The sequence below is a fragment of the Syngnathus scovelli genome, chromosome 19, assembly GCF_024217435.2.
Source record: "Syngnathus scovelli strain Florida chromosome 19, RoL_Ssco_1.2, whole genome shotgun sequence".
NCBI lineage: Eukaryota > Metazoa > Chordata > Actinopteri > Syngnathiformes > Syngnathidae > Syngnathus > Syngnathus scovelli.
Window position 1 is genome coordinate 9,071,670 of NC_090865.1, and position 18,058 is coordinate 9,089,727.

At 47.6% G+C, this 18,058-nt stretch overlaps 1 pseudogene; it reads left to right on the forward strand.

Moving 5' to 3' along the window:
* The first annotated feature begins 568 nt into the window (after positions 1 to 568).
* On the forward strand, positions 569 to 17,310 carry LOC125987505 (protein LYRIC-like; annotated as a pseudogene).
* Positions 17,311 to 18,058: the final 748 nt, after the last annotated feature.

Below are 18,058 nucleotides of genomic sequence, written 5' to 3' on the forward strand. Positions count from 1 at the left end.
CACCTACTTAAATTGCTGCATAGCAATTTAATGGTATACATTATTACAGCATAGCAGAGTTGATATCGAACAGCCTTGTATGGCGAACGTGTTTTGCAACGTACATATAGAAAGTTCATTAAATGTATAGTTGTATCAAATCTAAACTCTAAAACAAATTTTCCTTTTATTTGGGTGTGTTTCACAAACTGTTAGACATTACAATTGAATAAGTCACATTCAGTGCTATTCTCTGATTTAGGGATAATTCTAGTGGGATACAGTCTGTCATGTATTATTTTTAGGGTGAAGAAATTCTGCTTGGACAAGGAATTAATATGCATTTCATCATCATAATAATGCAATGTGTTTATAAATATGCGACCAATTTAAAATGTGCTTGATGGTATTGTCATTCATAATTCCAACTTTGTAATAGTGCACAAATACAGTATGTTTAGGGCCTAAATTTTCGGCGCTTTGAATAAAGGGATCACAAAATATGATTTTCTAAATTTCTGCACCTTCACCTCTCAGTTCATACTCCAGTGCAGAGTGGCGGTAATGTAACATCAAACCGCACAAAAATACCGCAGAAGAAAAGAAGGAAGCGGAGACCTGACGTCACATCTCCGTTAGCATGCGACTGCTAACAGCTAGCAGCTAACTGGCTAACCGCTAGCCGCTCCGGTTTTCCGCTTCATTCGTAGCCCACCATGGCTGGAGGAGACTGGCGAGGCTTTGCGCTGGAAGAAGCCGAGTTCCTTTCTGGCCGCCTGAAGGACCTGCTGTCGTTCGGGCAAGCATACGTCGGAAGCCACCTGGGCTTGGACTTGGGTATGACGCGCGCTGCTCTTGCTCACCGTCACCTGGGCCGCCGTGTGCGGCGGCGGTGGCAGGAGGAGGAAGCGGCGCATCCCGGTGGTCACTCCCACTGGCCGCGGCGGTGGGCATCCCGTCGCCAAGACCACGGTGACCAAAATGGTTAAGTTGGAAGAGACGAAGAAAAGACACTCCAAGAAAGGGGAGGAGAAGGTCTGACACTTTGAGTCGTTGAGGAAGAGAGCGTCGGTTAGCTTGTTTAGCTAAATTGAATTGAATTTGTTGATTTGCAACAATAACGAGAACGCCATTTTGTCTTAATTCAGTAGGCAAGGCTTATCGTTTAGCTAATGACATGTCGCGTTCCAAATTATTCCGTTTCGATATCCAAACCCACGAAAAATCCCAATGTACTGCCATTACTGTAATAGTTTATTTGCCCAAAATTAATTTGCCTGCTTGATAAACAATTAAAGCTATTTAGTATTACTGCAAATATATTGCTCTCTTAACGCTACTGTGCCGTTTAACACCCTTGCCAACTGTAACCAGAACATCATTGTTAAATTAAAAGTCTAGTCATTGTAAAGATGTTTGTAACATGTTTATGTCACATTTCAACAGAAACTTCAACCCAACGGACAGCCTGCTGCTGCTGCTGTGCTAGTGCAACAAGAAGTCAAAGCCCTGAGGCTTCATCCGGATGTGCTTCGCAAGCTGCACCTGCCTTCCATCAAAACCCTGAAGGTACCGTATTTTTTGGACTAAAAGTTGCTCTGGAATATATGTCGCATCAGCCATAAAATGCACAATAAAGTGAAAAAAAAACATATATACAAGTCGGAGCATAAGTCGCATTTTGGGGGAAATGTATTTGACAAAATCCAACATCAAGAACAGACATGAACGAGCAACAACAGGCTAAACAATACGGTATGCTAACGTGACATAAACACAAACGAGAAGCTGAGAATGGGCCTGATGTAACAATAATAGTTATTCAAATAACTATAACATAAATAACACCCTTATCAGACCATCTGTGTCACTCCAAATCATTAAAGCCATCGATCGAGTTTGACCAACGTCAGCGGCGCGTTGCAGTTAAAAATTTTCTACAGGCCCATACAACAATATATAAACTATGTATGAAATAACAATAATATAAACAACAATTTTATCGAACCATCCGTGTCACTCCAAATCAATAAATCCATCATAATCTTCGTCTTCCGTGTCACTTGAAAAAAAAAGGCAAGACGTGGGTTTGGTAACCGGCTCTTTATTTCACAAATCAAGAGCTCAACATGCGCCCTGGATCGCTCTTCCGCTCCCCCCCCTCTGCTGCCTTCACGGCCTCGCTAGAAATTCGGAAACTACTGAAGTCTAACAACATACACGTTGCTACTCTAAATAAACTATGTGTCAAATGACTATAACATAAATAACAAGTTTATCGAATAATCTGTGTCACTCCAAATCATTAAATCTGCTGACTTCGGAAGTTAGTAAATAGAACTCATTGTCAGTGAGGCTCCAATTATTCCACAGCCATAGTCCGCCCTCATGCACTTTTAAGTGAAAATAACATGTGAAGTGATCAACCATACTAGTAAGTAAGTAGTGTTAATGATCAAGCAAAAATTTGTGAAAAAATTCACATATACGCACATACGGGTATAAATCGCCCCCCCCCCCCTATAAAAAAAACACGACTTATAGTCCAAAAAATACGGTACCTTTACTTTCACCTCTTTTAGCTAAAAAATATGATGATGCTTTTGTTTGCGTACTTGTCTGCAGGTGCCCGATGCGCAGCTGCCCGCGCAAGTGAAAAAAGACCAGAAGAAAAGGAAGACGAGTGTAAAACTGGCACAGCAAGTGATTGCGCATGACGGGAAAGAACCTGACGGAGGTAATGACCACCGACATTGTGAAATAGAACCGTATACATGTTGCAAAGATATGGCCTGAGAACATTTGTTGGCTGCCAGGCGTGTGGGAGACCAAAGTGAGTAACCGCGAGAAGAAGCAGCAGCAGCGGCGAAAGGAAAAGGGTGCAGAGTCCTTGAGTGGCTCAGAGGTGACGCACCCTGCCAAAGGCCATGTGGACTCCACCAGCAATGTGAAGAAGAAGAAAAACAGAGCAGCTAATGGTGCAAAAGCATTGATGTCCCTCCAGCCGAGGGACATCAATGCTTGTACACTTTGAGGTGGCATGGAAGCCCATTTTTAGAGCTCTTTGTTTCAGAGTTTCAAAATTCCAAATCAGACGCCAAAGGAGGCAACGGTGTCAACGGCGTAAGCTGGACTGACTTTTTCACCAAGGTCCCACCAACCCAAACGGGCTTCACCGAGATGAGCAAGTGGGCACCCCACTACTGCACCCGAACCGAACCCCGGTCCTGGGCCCAGGAGTCACAAGGCACCAACATGAAATCGGATCTGGACCCAGCGTCTTTGTCCGTGCTACGACTGAACGCGGCCGCAGGTAGGACAGATGACTGACACCTCATCGCACGTCTCGTCACAAGGCCGTAGCGCCATTCCTCCCGTTGTCTGTCTTGTCTCCAGAGCCACTGTCTAAAAGCATGGTGCCGTAGTGGACGCGTCACGCCGATGACGAATGGGCGGGAATGAGTAAGTGTGGTCAACCTGTCCTTTTCACACGCTGCAAGCCAGAGCAAAATTGACCTATCACACCTTCACCTAATGTGTAATCTGTAGATAAAAGTGCTTCTCAAATACCCGCCTGCGATTCTGGCACAGTGTTTCGGTGCAGCCCCAAACGCTAATGCCAAGTAAACGCGTCTTTGCCGCAGAGGGCGAGGACGCCGGCTCCGACTGGAGCGCCCCCGTCAAGCACTGGGGCAATTATGAGGAGACCCCTGTGGCGAGCGGGGCGCTGACTCAGCCGAGGGAGCGGACTCCCGCCAACAAGGTCTGACTTTCAAATTCCTCACGATGCCACAATGTCATTTTGCCTTTGAGACGTCCATCCATCCATCTATTATGCACAGACGTATCATGGAAAATCCACTTCTTTTGCTTTTATATTCATTTTATTGTGTACTTTGTAATCTATCCCTCCAGGTGCTGCAGAGATACTTTTATGATCTGTTTAAGGGCTATTTTTTACTACGTTCAGTTTTCTCTTTTTTCTATTACGTATTTTTATCTATTACATCACATCCATTTAGGCGGTGAAGTGTAATTTGGAATTCCCTCTCTATTCCTGTAGGTGGCCTTAGAATGTCCACCTGGCGTCAGTGACATGGTTCTATTCTATATTTGCTGGTCAGGGAGAATTCAGTTTCAGCAATGTGTGCAATCCTATAATAAGGTAAAGTGGCTGTTGTCGTCCATCACCAACAGCGCTGGTCAAGATCTCCTTTTTAGGACTGAAGTAAACTAGTAGATTGAAAACCGCAGCTGGTGCACAAAGCCATGACATCAGCTCCTTGCCAGGTATAAAAGATACGGGCCTGACAGGGGAGGGGGGCTTTTTTGACATCCATGCCTTGTGCCACTCAACTTTTTGGAAAGACTTCACCCTGACATTGGTTGAATAAAATCTTTTCCCAATCAGCCGTGGTCCCTGAAGTGCTCATTCGTCGGGAAACAGCCACCGATCACCGAGTGTTTTTTGAAGACCAGCGAAGCAGCAAAAACCATATACCACATTTTTGGCGTCACGAACAGGATTCGTGTTCTCCAGGAGGACCGTCCCGCCCGCTCTCTCCGTGAGCATCCAGCGGCCAGCCGACGACCTGTTTTGAGGTGAGTTGCTTGCACTCAAAGTCGCCGCAGCATGCTCGCTCTTGGAAAGGGGGGGGGAGGGAGCGTTGTCCCCCACACGGAGGGCAGTTAAACGGATCTGATGGGGCCACGGCTGGCTCCAGGGAAAGTTGTCTCTCCTAGTCAAAAGCCGTCATAATGCGACTTTTGAAGGGGGAGTGGCCCCAAATAGAGACAGCGAAAGAAAAGTAAAATAAAAACAGGAAAATAAATAAAAAACAATAAATAAAAAGGGAACAGTAACAAAACGTTTTGGGGATTGCACGAGTGAATGGCATGTCTTGTGAGAATGATAAACGAATTAAAAACGCTCCAGGGAGAGCGAATGTGAAACAGGGCACGTTGTCAAGGACAACGCTGGTCGGCTGTCACGAGAAGTAAATAGTAGGAAGTCCCATAAAACGTGGACGTGGAAATTAGTCGTTTCAATGGTCCCGCGGAGGATCGAAATTTTAGCTGTGTGATTGTGGCGGAAACACAGGTACGATTGAACTATGTTGTGACAAGAGATAACTCACACCATCTAGCTCCCAGACGGAAAATACCTGGGGCAAGCCGGGACACTGCAAGCGCCAAGTGCGATTGTCGAGATGTTCGGTGGTTGTGCTAGTCTCTGCCAAAGTCCAACGAAAAAAGGGAGGTTGCGTTGACCGCGTTTGGCTAATAGGATCGAGCGCAACCTTGGCATCCGTACTGTGAGGGTGAATGGAAGAAGATATCCGGCCAGGTCACGGACCTGTGGGCCGAAGAGAATGATGCGCGCGAAGCCACGTCGTTTGGGCACTGATCGAATTAGAGGTGTATGTGAGTTATAAGGCTTGTCAATTTAAATGCTGGTGTAAGAGGCCCCCAGGTAAAACGAAGGACTGGCGGTTTTTGAATATTGATTGAGCTGATACGATCTGCTTGCGGTTCGATTCCTCTATGGGGACGTATTATAATAGCATGCACGTCTGTCAAAGTTTGATAAATTTGAGCCTGTACAGACCGCGTTTGGGAAATAGGTGCTGGACGGCATTGTGTGTGTATAGGGAACCCTCTGTGAGCAAGAGGGAAAACGTGGCAATGAGGCCTCGGAGTGCAAGGATTGGTATACCATGATGGAAAAGTAATTTGTGTGCACACTTAAGTTAAATTCTGCAGAAAATAAAGGGGAAAATATAAAGCGCTATTAGAAACGAAACGAAACGAAAGTTAAGTAAGACGTGCGTATTTGTCAGTGCATATCTGCACTGTTAAAAACCAGACTGCATAGCCGCAGTAGGCAAACAGCAAAACGTGGAATGGATTCGAATCCTGCTCTGTCTTCTGTGTTTGTGCGTGAGCGTTTGTCGCTCAATGGCGTCTGTTTGTGTCTGCGCGTGCGGAGACGTGCAAGATTCTATGTGTGTGTGTGTGTACCCATGGGTGTGTGTATGTGAGCGTGCGTGTGTGCGCGTGCGCGCGATCGTGAGTAAGTGTGTGTGTGCTCTTGAATGCGTGTGGGTGAGCGTGCTTGGAGAGGCAGAAAAAAGCTAAAACGATAGTGTGCTTCTCGGTGCTCTGGGGCGCGTGCCCGCCTGCGGTGCCCGCTCGGGGAGGGGAATCTGGCTTCGGGGGCGGGACAGGGAGTGGCCAACCTGTACCTGCCCACCGTGTTTCAAGGCTAGACACTCCCCGTGTGGGTGACGTGGGGGCGGGGCGCGGGGCCAGAGTTGTGCCCATTTTGGGGTCTACCTTGCTGGTAGCGAGAAAGTGGGATAGGATGATGGGGGACGGCATGCTGAAGGAGCAAAAGAATGCATAACTGAGGTAACTGAAACCCAGGAGAATTAATGTACCACAGCTGTCTAACAAGAAACAAGAAGCACGGGAATGCTACCTAATACGACACTAATATAGATGTGCATGTATGCATCTCAAGAAGGGGTCAGCTGGCGCCCCTAGACCCTCTGGGAACAATGAGAAATTGAAGTTGCAGAAAAGCCCGACTTGTTAATTTAAATTAAAGACAGAATGATAAAATTAAAAACCAATTATTGATATTGCTCTCTGGGGCTCTCCTCAATACTTCTGATTTTCTGTTTACATAAAAAACCTGAGACGGCGGATACATCCGTTTCTCCAGGGGGACAAAGACACACAGACTGAACTTCCAAGTCGTCTGGAGAAGAGCTTCGTGGAGCGTCGCATTCAAATTCTTAAGGCCAGTGTGATTTTGTCCACAAACTCTTGCATTTCACTCTAACCTGTGAACAGGGATTGCATAGCGGACTGACTACAGACTGATCATCATAAACTTGTGAACAATTGTTTTTCAAACAAGGTGTCATCTCCAACATAAGTTGAGTGCGGGTACAGAAATAGCGCGGACGGAATACACCGGATCGAATATCAATTGAGACAGCCGGTCTTAAGGGGTCCATCTGAGGTTGGCAAAATCGTATGTGCATTGTTTAATTGATATTGTTACCCCCAATCAAAAAAAAAAAAAAAAAAAAAAAAAAAAAATGGGAGAAAGGAACTATGCTACTCCAATGGTGACTACCCCCATCGAGGTAGTCCTGAGAAACTACCCGCTTATTAAGGGGGTTAAAGAAATATCCAAAAGATGGAATAAGAGATGGCCTGACATCAAGAGGCCTTGGCCGGTGGAAGGGACTTTTAACAGGGAAGTAGTTGAGACTATACGTGTACTAGTATCAGCATACAAGGCAGGACATAAAAAAGGAAAAAGAGGAGAAAAGAGGAAGGAAAAAAGAGAATGGGAATTGGGATTGTTAAAAATATTTGACGAAGAGGGACTCAAATTGAACCGAGAGTTCCAACAGAGAAAAGAGAAAATTAAAGCTGAAGTGCAGAAGAATATGGAAGAAGCTAAGAACCTAATGGAAAAAGCAAACATGCCTTTTTCACATGTGTCCCCTGTTAGGAATCCCCCACCATATGATGTGAGTGAAGACCGTGGAAATGTCTATCCACAACTTCCGATAATCAACCAGGAAGGAAGTTATCAGCTGGAGACGGAGGATAAGGACATTGTCGAAACAGGAAGAGCAAAGACCACCATCATCATGCACCCTAGCCCCGCCCGCAAAAGAAATAAAACACGATTTGCGAAGCATGGCACTTTTGACTACACCAGAAAGGAGCTGCAGTATGACAGCCAGAGTGATGCTGAAGGAGCAGCGGGGGGCTATGACCCCACAATCAAAAGCATTTTGAAAAAAGTGGAGGAAAAAGGACGCACTCCGGGGAAAAAGATTAGAACAAGAACATATTTTAGTAGTACCGACAGTGGAAGCGACAGTAGTGATGATGACGGGGGAGACAAGGATCCTACGCCTACCTCATGCTCCACCCCCACGGCCATGGAGGATTGGAGAAGAACCGCCTTAATGAGCATTAAGAACAGGAAAAAGCAATGCCTGGAGGAATTGGACTGGAGTGTGGAACCAAAGGAGCAAGAGGAGCTGGAGGAACAATTGCAAAGGTTGGAGGTTGCTGAACGCAAGCTGAAGAAAGAAGCGTCCAAAATACCAGCATCCCTTTTGAGCCAGGAGCAAAGATCAAGGCGGGTAAATACAATCCTACCAGTTTTGGTAAGAGGACAACAGCTGGAATACAAACCATGGCAGAATTCTGACATGTCAGCCATCCTTGAGAAGCTGCCCACCATTCAAGACGGAGCACACCCTTGGATATCCAAATTGGAAGAGTGCATGGTGGGAACCCAGTTCGCGGTAGGAGACATTAAGAGGCTTCTGGCTAACGTGGTGGGAGTCCACACCATGAAAGACATTTTGGGAAAAGCAGGGTTACATCGCTTTGCTACAACATCAGCAAATGACTCTGACCTGTTTGCAGCAGTCCGAGGCCAGATGTGGGGAGCACTGAAGGCAGCGTACCCGACAAATGTAAACCCTGATAATATTGTGCTCGAACCCCTGGGACCGACAGAGAACGCACGCTCATACGTGGCAAGAGCATATCAGACTTGGAGACACATCACAGGAAATGATCCAGATACAACCCAAATGGAAAAATCTATCTTGCGGGATAAGATCCAAAAGGGCCTGCCCGTGCAAGTGAGGAGCAAACTGGCCGAAGTGGTGGGACTGGGAAGCATGACGACTAATGTCTACACTGATCACATCGCTCATCAAGTCGATTGGTTCCGCAAGAAGGAGATGGCTCAAAAGGAGCAGGACCAAGAAGTGGTGAGGAGGCTGAACCAAGTGCAGCTCGTGGACAATAAAAAGGAAAAGAAGCAGACAGTCGTGGTGCAAGCTCCACCGCAACAAATCATTTTACAGCCCACGTCCCCGCATGGCCTAACTCCGCAAGCAGCCATGGCAGTGCCCTTCAGCCCAGCCCCTCAATGGGGAAACAGACCGGCCCATCTCTGGGGAGCCACGGCCCGTGGAGACAAAGGACGGGCAGGAAGGCCTAATCTCCCGGGGGGCCTACAACGGAGACCTAATGCGTGCTATAATTGCGGTCAACCAGGCCACATATCTCGCCAGTGTGATAGGCCCTATAACAACTCCTCTGGAGGTGGTTTCAGAGGGGGAACCAAACCACGAGGCCAAAGGCCTCAGGGCCCGGTAAACCCCTTTGGGGGCCCGGAGCCTGGATTTTAGGGGTGCCCAGAGTGCCCTAAGGGGGGATGTCAGCTGGTAGTGTCAGGTCCGGAACAGGAGCCAACAATAACAGTGAAAGTAAATGATCAGCCTTTGACAGCTATGGTTGACAGCGGAGCGGCTTTCACTTGTATCCGGCCCGAAGACGCTACACATCTCCCCATGTCCGGTCATTTTGTGCGGACAATAGGGTTCGAGGGTATTAAACAGCTGATCCCTTCCACAAGACCAGTAAAGCTCTGCTGGCAAGACCACACAATAAAAATCCCAGTCCTGGTGTCAAACCGTACACCTATTGCCCTCCTCGGCAGAGATGCCCTGTGTGGATTGAACTGTACCATAAAGTGTTCTCCCGTTGGATGTGAGGTTGAAATACCAAACAAAACGTGCCACGAGGTGATGATGCAGTCAAGGTCCGGGAAGTCAACGCCCACCGTATTTTGGGTGGGAGATGTCAGCGACAACTTATTGGAACCATACAAGAAGTGGGAAAAGTTTATCCGCTCCAATAGACCAGGAGCAAGGACCCCAGAGTACCCATTCCACTGCACGCTACAATATCACAAAGACCTAACGCAGGCACAGGCAGAAGAGTGGTTGCGTCAGCAACCGCAGGAAGTGCAATTGAACGGCACTTGCATTATCCTGGGACCACAGGGAGTGGCCATGAAAATCCAGAGAAACGGATTCATCGACAAGGAATTTAAAGTCAAGAATAGCATCCCGCATGTGACTTTGTTGATAGCAGAAGACTGGGAGCAGCAACATGTAGGAGAAATGATGGCGGAGGCGGAAACACTCAAGTTTTCCCCGCTGGCAGGAAACAACGCTCTGTGGGTGAGTGTTGATAAACGTTTCATGAAAATCCTGGTTTCGGCGCATGGACATGGACAGCTCCAAACGGTGCAGCTGTCGCACGACTCCATCCTCAGTATGACGACGGACCAACTTAAAGACGACATGCTACGACAGGTACCTGACTACCTGTGGTCTCGCCATAGTACGGATATTGGACTTGTAAAATCTGCACAACCGGTAACAGTGGATCTTCGGCCAGGCTGCAGACCCCCATGGAAAACACAGTACCCCCTGAAGGAGGAAGCGGTGCGGGGGATTGAAACACAGATCGAAGGATTGCTCGTGGCAAATGTGTTAAGAGTGACGCAGACCCCTCTTAGTAATACGCCAATACTGCCCTTGAAAAAGCCTGACAACACCCACCGGCTAGTACATGACCTTCGAGCCGTGAACGAAGTGGTGATTGACAAGGTAGCCGATGTGCCAGATCCGCACACCCTGCTGGCACAGATTCCGCCGGACGCGGAATGCTTCTCAGTGGTGGACCTTTGTGGCGCCTTTTTCAGTGTCCCACTCAGTAGCGAATCACAAGGACTGTTCGGGCTCACATTCAAAGGACAGTTTTATCAATATCAGAGACTTCCTATGGGTTACAAACATAGCCCTCATGTGTTTAACAAAGTGTTAAAGGATGATCTCGAAGGGCTCGAAAGACAGGTGCAGAGCACTGTTATTCAATATGTGGACGACATTATTGTCTGTGCATCGGATGTCGAGACGTGCCACAAAGACTCGATCAAACTGTTGCAAATTTTGGCAGAAAATGGTCATAAAGTGTCACAAAAGAAATTACAATACTGTCAAAAACAGGTTGACTATTTGGGCCAGAAAATATCGTATGGACAGAGACGTATCTCAGATGGCCATTTGGAGGCGATACGAACGGCTCCAAAACCCAGAACTGTTCGGCAAATGCTAACCTTTCTGGGAATTGCGGGATATTCGGCCTCCTGGGTCGAAGAATACGCCAAATTGGTAGGGCCGTTAAGAGCTATGATCAAAGACACAGGCAATAATGATCTCCACGCCACGCTGGATTGGACACAGGATGGCCATGTGGCGTTTGAAACAATCAAAACAAGATTGCAAGAGGCTCCGGCATTGGCTTTACCAGATTACTCCAAAAAGTTTGTGTTATTCGCGTCAACCTCGGCGGGGGGTAGGTTTGCATGTGCAATTCTTTGTCAGCCTACAGGTACGGGGTCTGGACCCCAACCTGTGGCCTATTATTCGACATCCTACTCCGAGGTGGAGATGGGCCTGCCACCATGCTATAGAGCTGTGGTTGGAGTCTATTTGATGTATGACAAAGCCTCTGCTATCACCATGGGCTACCCTGTGACAATCCTTACTCACCATAGTCTTCGGACTCTGTTGAACCATGGCAAGTACACCTTGACAGAGCCCCGGCTCCGGGACTATTACAGGCTCTTGGAGCAAGAGGATGTCACTCTAGCAAGGTGTACTACTGTAAACCCAGCTGAGTTTTTGCCAACTTCAGAGGATGGGGACCCCCACGATTGTTTGCATGAGTCAGAAAAATACTCTAGACTGCGGTCCGATTTGCAAGCTATCCCTCTGAGGGAAGCAGATCTCGAACTTTGGACAGACGGCTCTTGTTATCGAGTCGGAGAAAATTTATGCGCAGGCTATGCGGTCGTGCAAGCGCAGGGACCTGAGTTTGTAACGATCAAAGCCGAAGTGGTGCCACAACCGGCCTCGGCCCAACTTGCTGAACTGGTGGGGTTAACAGAAGCATGCCTGCTCGCAAAAGGGAAAAGAGTGACAATCTATACAGATTCGGCATATGCGCATAGCGTGTGCCACCTGTTCGGTGCTGTGTGGAGGAATCGGGGGTTCAAGAAGACTGACGGTTCCCCCATCCAGCATCATGCGCAGATAATGAAGCTGCTGGTGGCCATGATGAAACCTAGAGAAATAGCCATTGCAAAATGTGCTGCCCACAAGTCCGATGCGTCCAGAGTCACGCAGGGAAATAGAGTGGCGGACGAAGCAGCCAGGGCTGTCACGAAAGGCAGCCAGAAAGGGAAAGTTTTGTTGGTTACGCATGAGGTCGACCTCGAAGACAGGGTCACACTCAGAGATGTAATCTTAATGCAGGCAGCCGTTAACCCGATGGATAAACATCTTTGGGAGCAAAGGGGGGCGAGTCAAGACCCTACTGGACTGTGGAGAAATCACGAAGGTCTGGTAGTGGCGCCGCCAGATTTGCTGGGACTATTAATCCAGGAGGCACATGGGTTGGCCCATGTGTCAAGGGGGGAGGTAAAGAGAAAAATAACCGCAGAATACGGGTTTTGGGCGCCATATTTGCTCGAACAAATCGACCAGGTAATTGGAAAATGTGCAATCTGTTTGAAAAACAATGTGAGAAGAGGGGTAGCCACCCCCACGGGTTATATCTCGACTCCTAATGGCCCCATGAGAGAACTAGTGGTGGATTTTGTCGACATGATACAACCTGTCGAAGGGAAAAGATATATGTTGGTGGTCGTAGACCGGTTTTCAAGATGGCCGGAGGCCTGTCCAACTAAACGGAAAGATGCTCAGTCTGTGGCCAAGTTTCTGTGCCGCGAAGTTATCAGCAGATGGGGTCTGCCGGATAGGATTTCTTCAGATAACGGGAGAGAGTTTGTGGATAAAACGGTCAAAATCATAATGCAAAAATTGGGAATTAAACAGCGGCTCGGAGCAGTGTATCATCCACAAAGCCAAGGCATTTGTGAAAAAATGAACGGCGTCATAAAAAATCGAATTTCCAAAATTTGTCAACATACAGGCTTGAATTGGATAGCTGCCTTACCACTGGCACTGATGGTTTGCCGGTCGAGTGAACTCCGCGATTTGCATTTGACCCCACATGAATTGGTAACCGGTAGACGCATGCCTTCGCCGTGTTTGCGTACCAGTGGGAAAGGCCCAAGCCTGTCAATTTTGGAGGAAGAAATGAAAGCCTATGTCAAACATTTAACCACGATACATAGGAATATTTCCACCTATGTTGTTGACAGGCAGAAACAAGAAGAAGCACAAGAGAAACTCGAGGCAAATACTAAAGACACAGTTCAGCCAGGAGACAAGGTGTATGTGAAAGTGTTCCGCCGCAAGTGGTACAACGAAAGGCGGCAGGGGCCATTTGAAGTTGTCCGCTGTACCGGAACAGCGGTGCAAGTAAAAGGGTCGCCAACTTGGTACCATCTGACACACTGCGTCAAGGTGCCCAAAGATGAAGAACCCCAAAGAGGGAGTCGTGGCTGCGAGAACTCCGAACAACTGCCAGAACAAGAATCGCCCAGGGGCCCAGATCGGGATGAAGACGGGCAAGGTCGAGCTGTGGTGGATAACGTGTCTGCTGTATCTGTTCCTGAGGACATCGGGGGCGACACAGCCGACGGTCGAGGAAGCCAACAGTTCGACAATGTCAATCTCGACGACGCGCCCTCCCCAGATGCAGGTGACGCTCCCCAACACAGCGACACCGAGCCAACTACCACCGGAGATGGTGTCCCCAATGGACACGGTCACCCAACAGGACCCAGTGACGGACGCCCAGTCCGCCACAGAGTCCGGCCGGAGCGTTACATTGAGCAATGTTGAGGGAGTGTTGGGAAGAGCTGTCATACTGCCATGTAATTGCACAAGGGCAGGAAGGTCCCTGTGCAGACACACCGCCAAATGGGAAGACAACACCGGTAACATCCTTGCCCTGGCTCAGCGAACACATGTGGACAATGTACTGTTACTAAACACATATAGGCGATTTGAGGTGTTAGGAGATTGCGCTCTATTTCTGACAAAAATTGGCTTGAGTGATTTCGGAAACTATACGTGTACCTGTTTCAAAATGGGAGTGGGAAAGGCAGAACGCATGGGCGACCAAGCGACGGTAGACAGTGTTACTTTCGTGACATTGACGGAGAAAAAAGAAATTGATGACGAACAACCAGACAGCCCAGTCACGGAGTATGTTAAGACGGAAAAGACAGTCACAATCAAAATTGACATTGTATCCATGACAACGATTGGCGACAACATTGAAACGCAGTCGGCCGCGGCGGGGACGCTCATGACAACGGCGGAGGCGGTAAGGCCGATGCCTGACGTTCCAGGACCTGTCCATGAAGCGTTTGCGGACTCAGACTGGTCCCCGGCGGAGGTGCGAACCAATTTGCATGCTATGGCAAGACGGGAAGCTGCTTGGAAGGCTTATGGGTTCGATGCTTTGGCATTACCGGGGGCTGATGAATGGGCAGGAAGAAACATGTGGTATCAACTGATGGTGCATTCGATCAAGTCGTCCAAGGCAGTGAGTGGGCCGTGCTTGGTAAGGGTAAAATCACCAAGTACGCTGAAAGCTGTTTTTCAGACTGTTCCAGTGCCGGTATCCGACGATTGCCAACTTAGGCTATTGCTTTGGTTGGTGTACGAGCAGTCGTGGAAAGCACCTGAAACTGACGCTCAGGTCAGGAAGATTTTTAAGCCCACAGGGGTGTGCGCGTGGATAAGTGAACTTCCCTATTTGGATATGCTCGCCGTGCATGAGGACATTCAAGTTGCGGTGCCAGAATCCATAGAGGTGCCATCTATAAAGGTGCCCGCCTGTTTTTGCTCTAATGTGACTCACGGTGGTCCGGGGGTGCCTATGGGGGTGGCAGATTGCGACTATTACTCTATGCAGTTCCCAGGTGAAGCATGGGGGGAAAGGGGAGCCATCCATCCGGTGACCTTTCCTCTACCCGACTCCTATAATGCGATTACTGTGATGGTGGAGAATCGCACGGTGCCTGGAAACACAACCATAGGTAACCTTAGAGACATCTGGTGGGTATGTGGGAGTAAAGCTTATTTGTTTTTGCCTTATGGATGGTTGGGTTGCTGCTATTCTGCTACCCTGAAGCTCCCGTTTGAGGTGATGACAATAAAGAGGGGCCACAAGCCGGAGGGGGAGACTTATCAGGCGGTCCCAAGCAGGGCCAAGAGGGAGATGGCGGCGTTTCACACTACGGATGCGTACCATTGGAGAATTAGCTTGGGAGAAAAATGGGGCCTTGGGATCTTTCCCTGGTATGGGGTGACATTTTTGGCAGATCACATTGATAATATTACGTATACCCTCCAGGGATTTGCAAATGAGACGATCAAGGGCTTCCGGCAGTTGTCACTTACCCAAAAGAGCCATCGGTTGACCCTGCTTAAACATGACATGGCTTTGGATTATATCTTGGCGAGGCAAGGGGGGTTGTGCATAGCCCTAAACTTGACAGATGACGCCTGCTACACTTTGATCCCTGATAACACCGACAACATTACCAGTATCATCGACGCGCTTAAAGTCATTCGAGATTCTTTTGGGCCGTCTGACGGCGCTGGTTGGTCAGCAACCGGCTGGATACAGGATAGACTGGGACCTATAGGGACAATAGTGGCGCAGGTGTTGGGGGCGCTCGGGATATCACTATGTGTGATGCTTTGTTTTTGCACTGTGATAATGACTTGCGCAAAGGCCATGATATTACGGTGGATAGGCGTGGTAATGCCAAGGGACCAGACCCAGATGCCGCTGCTCCCGATCGACTGTGAGACTGATCTGACTTACTCTGGTGAAATGATAGTGACTGACAGGTACTCGGATTAAACATAATAAAATGTTAAGGGGAGTGCATGGGAGAGGAGAATTAATATCAGAAAAATACAAAAAAATAGAGCTATACACGAAAATGAAAACCCAAAGTTAGGGGATGAAGGAGTGGGAACATCGGCGTAGCGCCACTTCCTTGGGTTTTCATTTTCCTTTTTGTGTGATGTGTTGCATGATTCCACTGGAATGTGATCCACCGTATGTTGTTGCCCAGCCCGCGACCAGGTTACCATCGTTATTGTGTCAAAGTTGCATGTGTTTTGAGTTGAGTGCCATTGTCATCACACGATACTGGCAGGAGTTCTTATTCGTTCCAGAACCTCTGGATGCTGACCGGGGCCGTGCAAGGGACTCTATGGACAGTGACCTGGACATAAGGACTTTGTATGGACAGCAGGCCCTGGGCAGTGATACCCAGCACGTTCTATCGCTGAAGATTCGGGGAATGGACTCTGCCTCAGCACGCACTTACACATGAAGAAGGGGGGCGACATTTCGGGGGCTTGTTTTGATAGCATGTTTTGATACCTCATTACTATATACCTCATTGTTTATTCCAATATTTTTACCTCATTTTGTTACCTGCTGGCACGCTGATCATGTGACGGTACAATTTCACTGTTTGGTGTTAGGTGGACATGTCATTCCATTTCCATACTGTTTGGTGAGCTCATACTGTTTTGTGGATTGTAATGTGCCAGGGCTCCTTACACCTGGGCGACACCAGGTGAGGGGAACCACTGGCGTTAGTAGAAGGGGCCTTCCTCTTTTTCTTTGTCACTAAACGGGCGAGGTTTTTCTAGAGGTAGGGCCGACAGCTTTTTGGGGCTTCTAACGGGCCACGCCAAATTTATTACTTTGCAATTTGTCACCGTTGTAAGGGTATTACCTAAGGGGGGTGGTATCATCGTTTGAATAATGTGGACTTCAATTTTCTTTGCTTGTGGTTCCTGAGATGCCTCAGATTGTTGTCAAGGAGCAATGGGTTAACTAAATAGTTTGAGCTTTCCTAGTTAAAATAACCTTACGTAGCATGCCTTGAGCGTGATTTAGGCTGAAGATTTTTGGGCCAAATTGTAGACGTGAGCATATATAAAATTTGGTTGGGGGAAGATGTTTGGACCTTTATCGATGTCATCTTTTGTTAGACCATTTCCGGGACTATTACTTTGTCCCGGAAGGGGGGAATGAAGTGTAATTTGGAATTCCCTCTCTATTCCTGTAGGTGGCCTTAGAATGTCCACCTGGCGTCAGTGACATGGTTCTATTCTATATTTGCTGGTCAGGGAGAATTCAGTTTCAGCAATGTGTGCAATCCTATAATAAGGTAAAGTGGCTGTTGTCGTCCATCACCAACAGCGCTGGTCAAGATCTCCTTTTTAGGACTGAAGTAAACTAGTAGATTGAAAACCGCAGCTGGTGCACAAAGCCATGACATCAGCTCCTTGCCAGGTATAAAAGATACGGGCCTGACAGGGGAGGGGGGCTTTTTTGACATCCATGCCTTGTGCCACTCAACTTTTTGGAAAGACTTCACCCTGACATTGGTTGAATAAAATCTTTTCCCAATCAGCCGTGGTCCCTGAAGTGCTCATTCGTCGGGAAACAGCCACCGATCACCGAGTGTTTTTTGAAGACCAGCGAAGCAGCAAAAACCATATACCACAGCGGGACTACCAAAGAAGGTAATGGGTGTGGACAAACGGCTTTGAAAATCCGCCATCTTTATTACTCGGAGAGACTTTTGGAGTCCAAACAACTCAAGGATGCCGAAGTGGAGAGATCATAATATTCCCTTGTTGGATGCATCGATCCACACAATTCCTTGCACCGTCCCCCAGCATCAGAACCTCAAATAAGTTCCTGGTCAAATTTCATTTTTCAAGCAGTGTTCCCATATCTGTGGGAAAAGTCCTGCTTGTTCAAGGACGAGTGTTTCAGAAATCTTTTGTTAGTATAGAGAAGGATTATGAGATGTAGAGAAGGTTTAAACGGCAAGCTTGAGATACAAAAATAATAAATATTTCATTTTCATATTATTATCTGTCTATAATGCACTCATTTTCATAGCATTAGCGTCAGTCTTTCTGCTAATTTTAGAGCTGTGCGCTCTAGGTTTTCACTTGTGGGTGTATTTTGAGTTGTTTTATCAGGTGAATTGCATTGAAGGTGCTGTATTATTCTTGGGTAACACAATAATGTGTTAAATGCACGTGTTAGCTTCTCGCTAACGCTAACATTAGCTTACTGGTTAGCTTGACTGCAGTGCTTGTTTACAAGACGTGTTAATAAATATTGTGAGGGGATTTATTTTGTTACA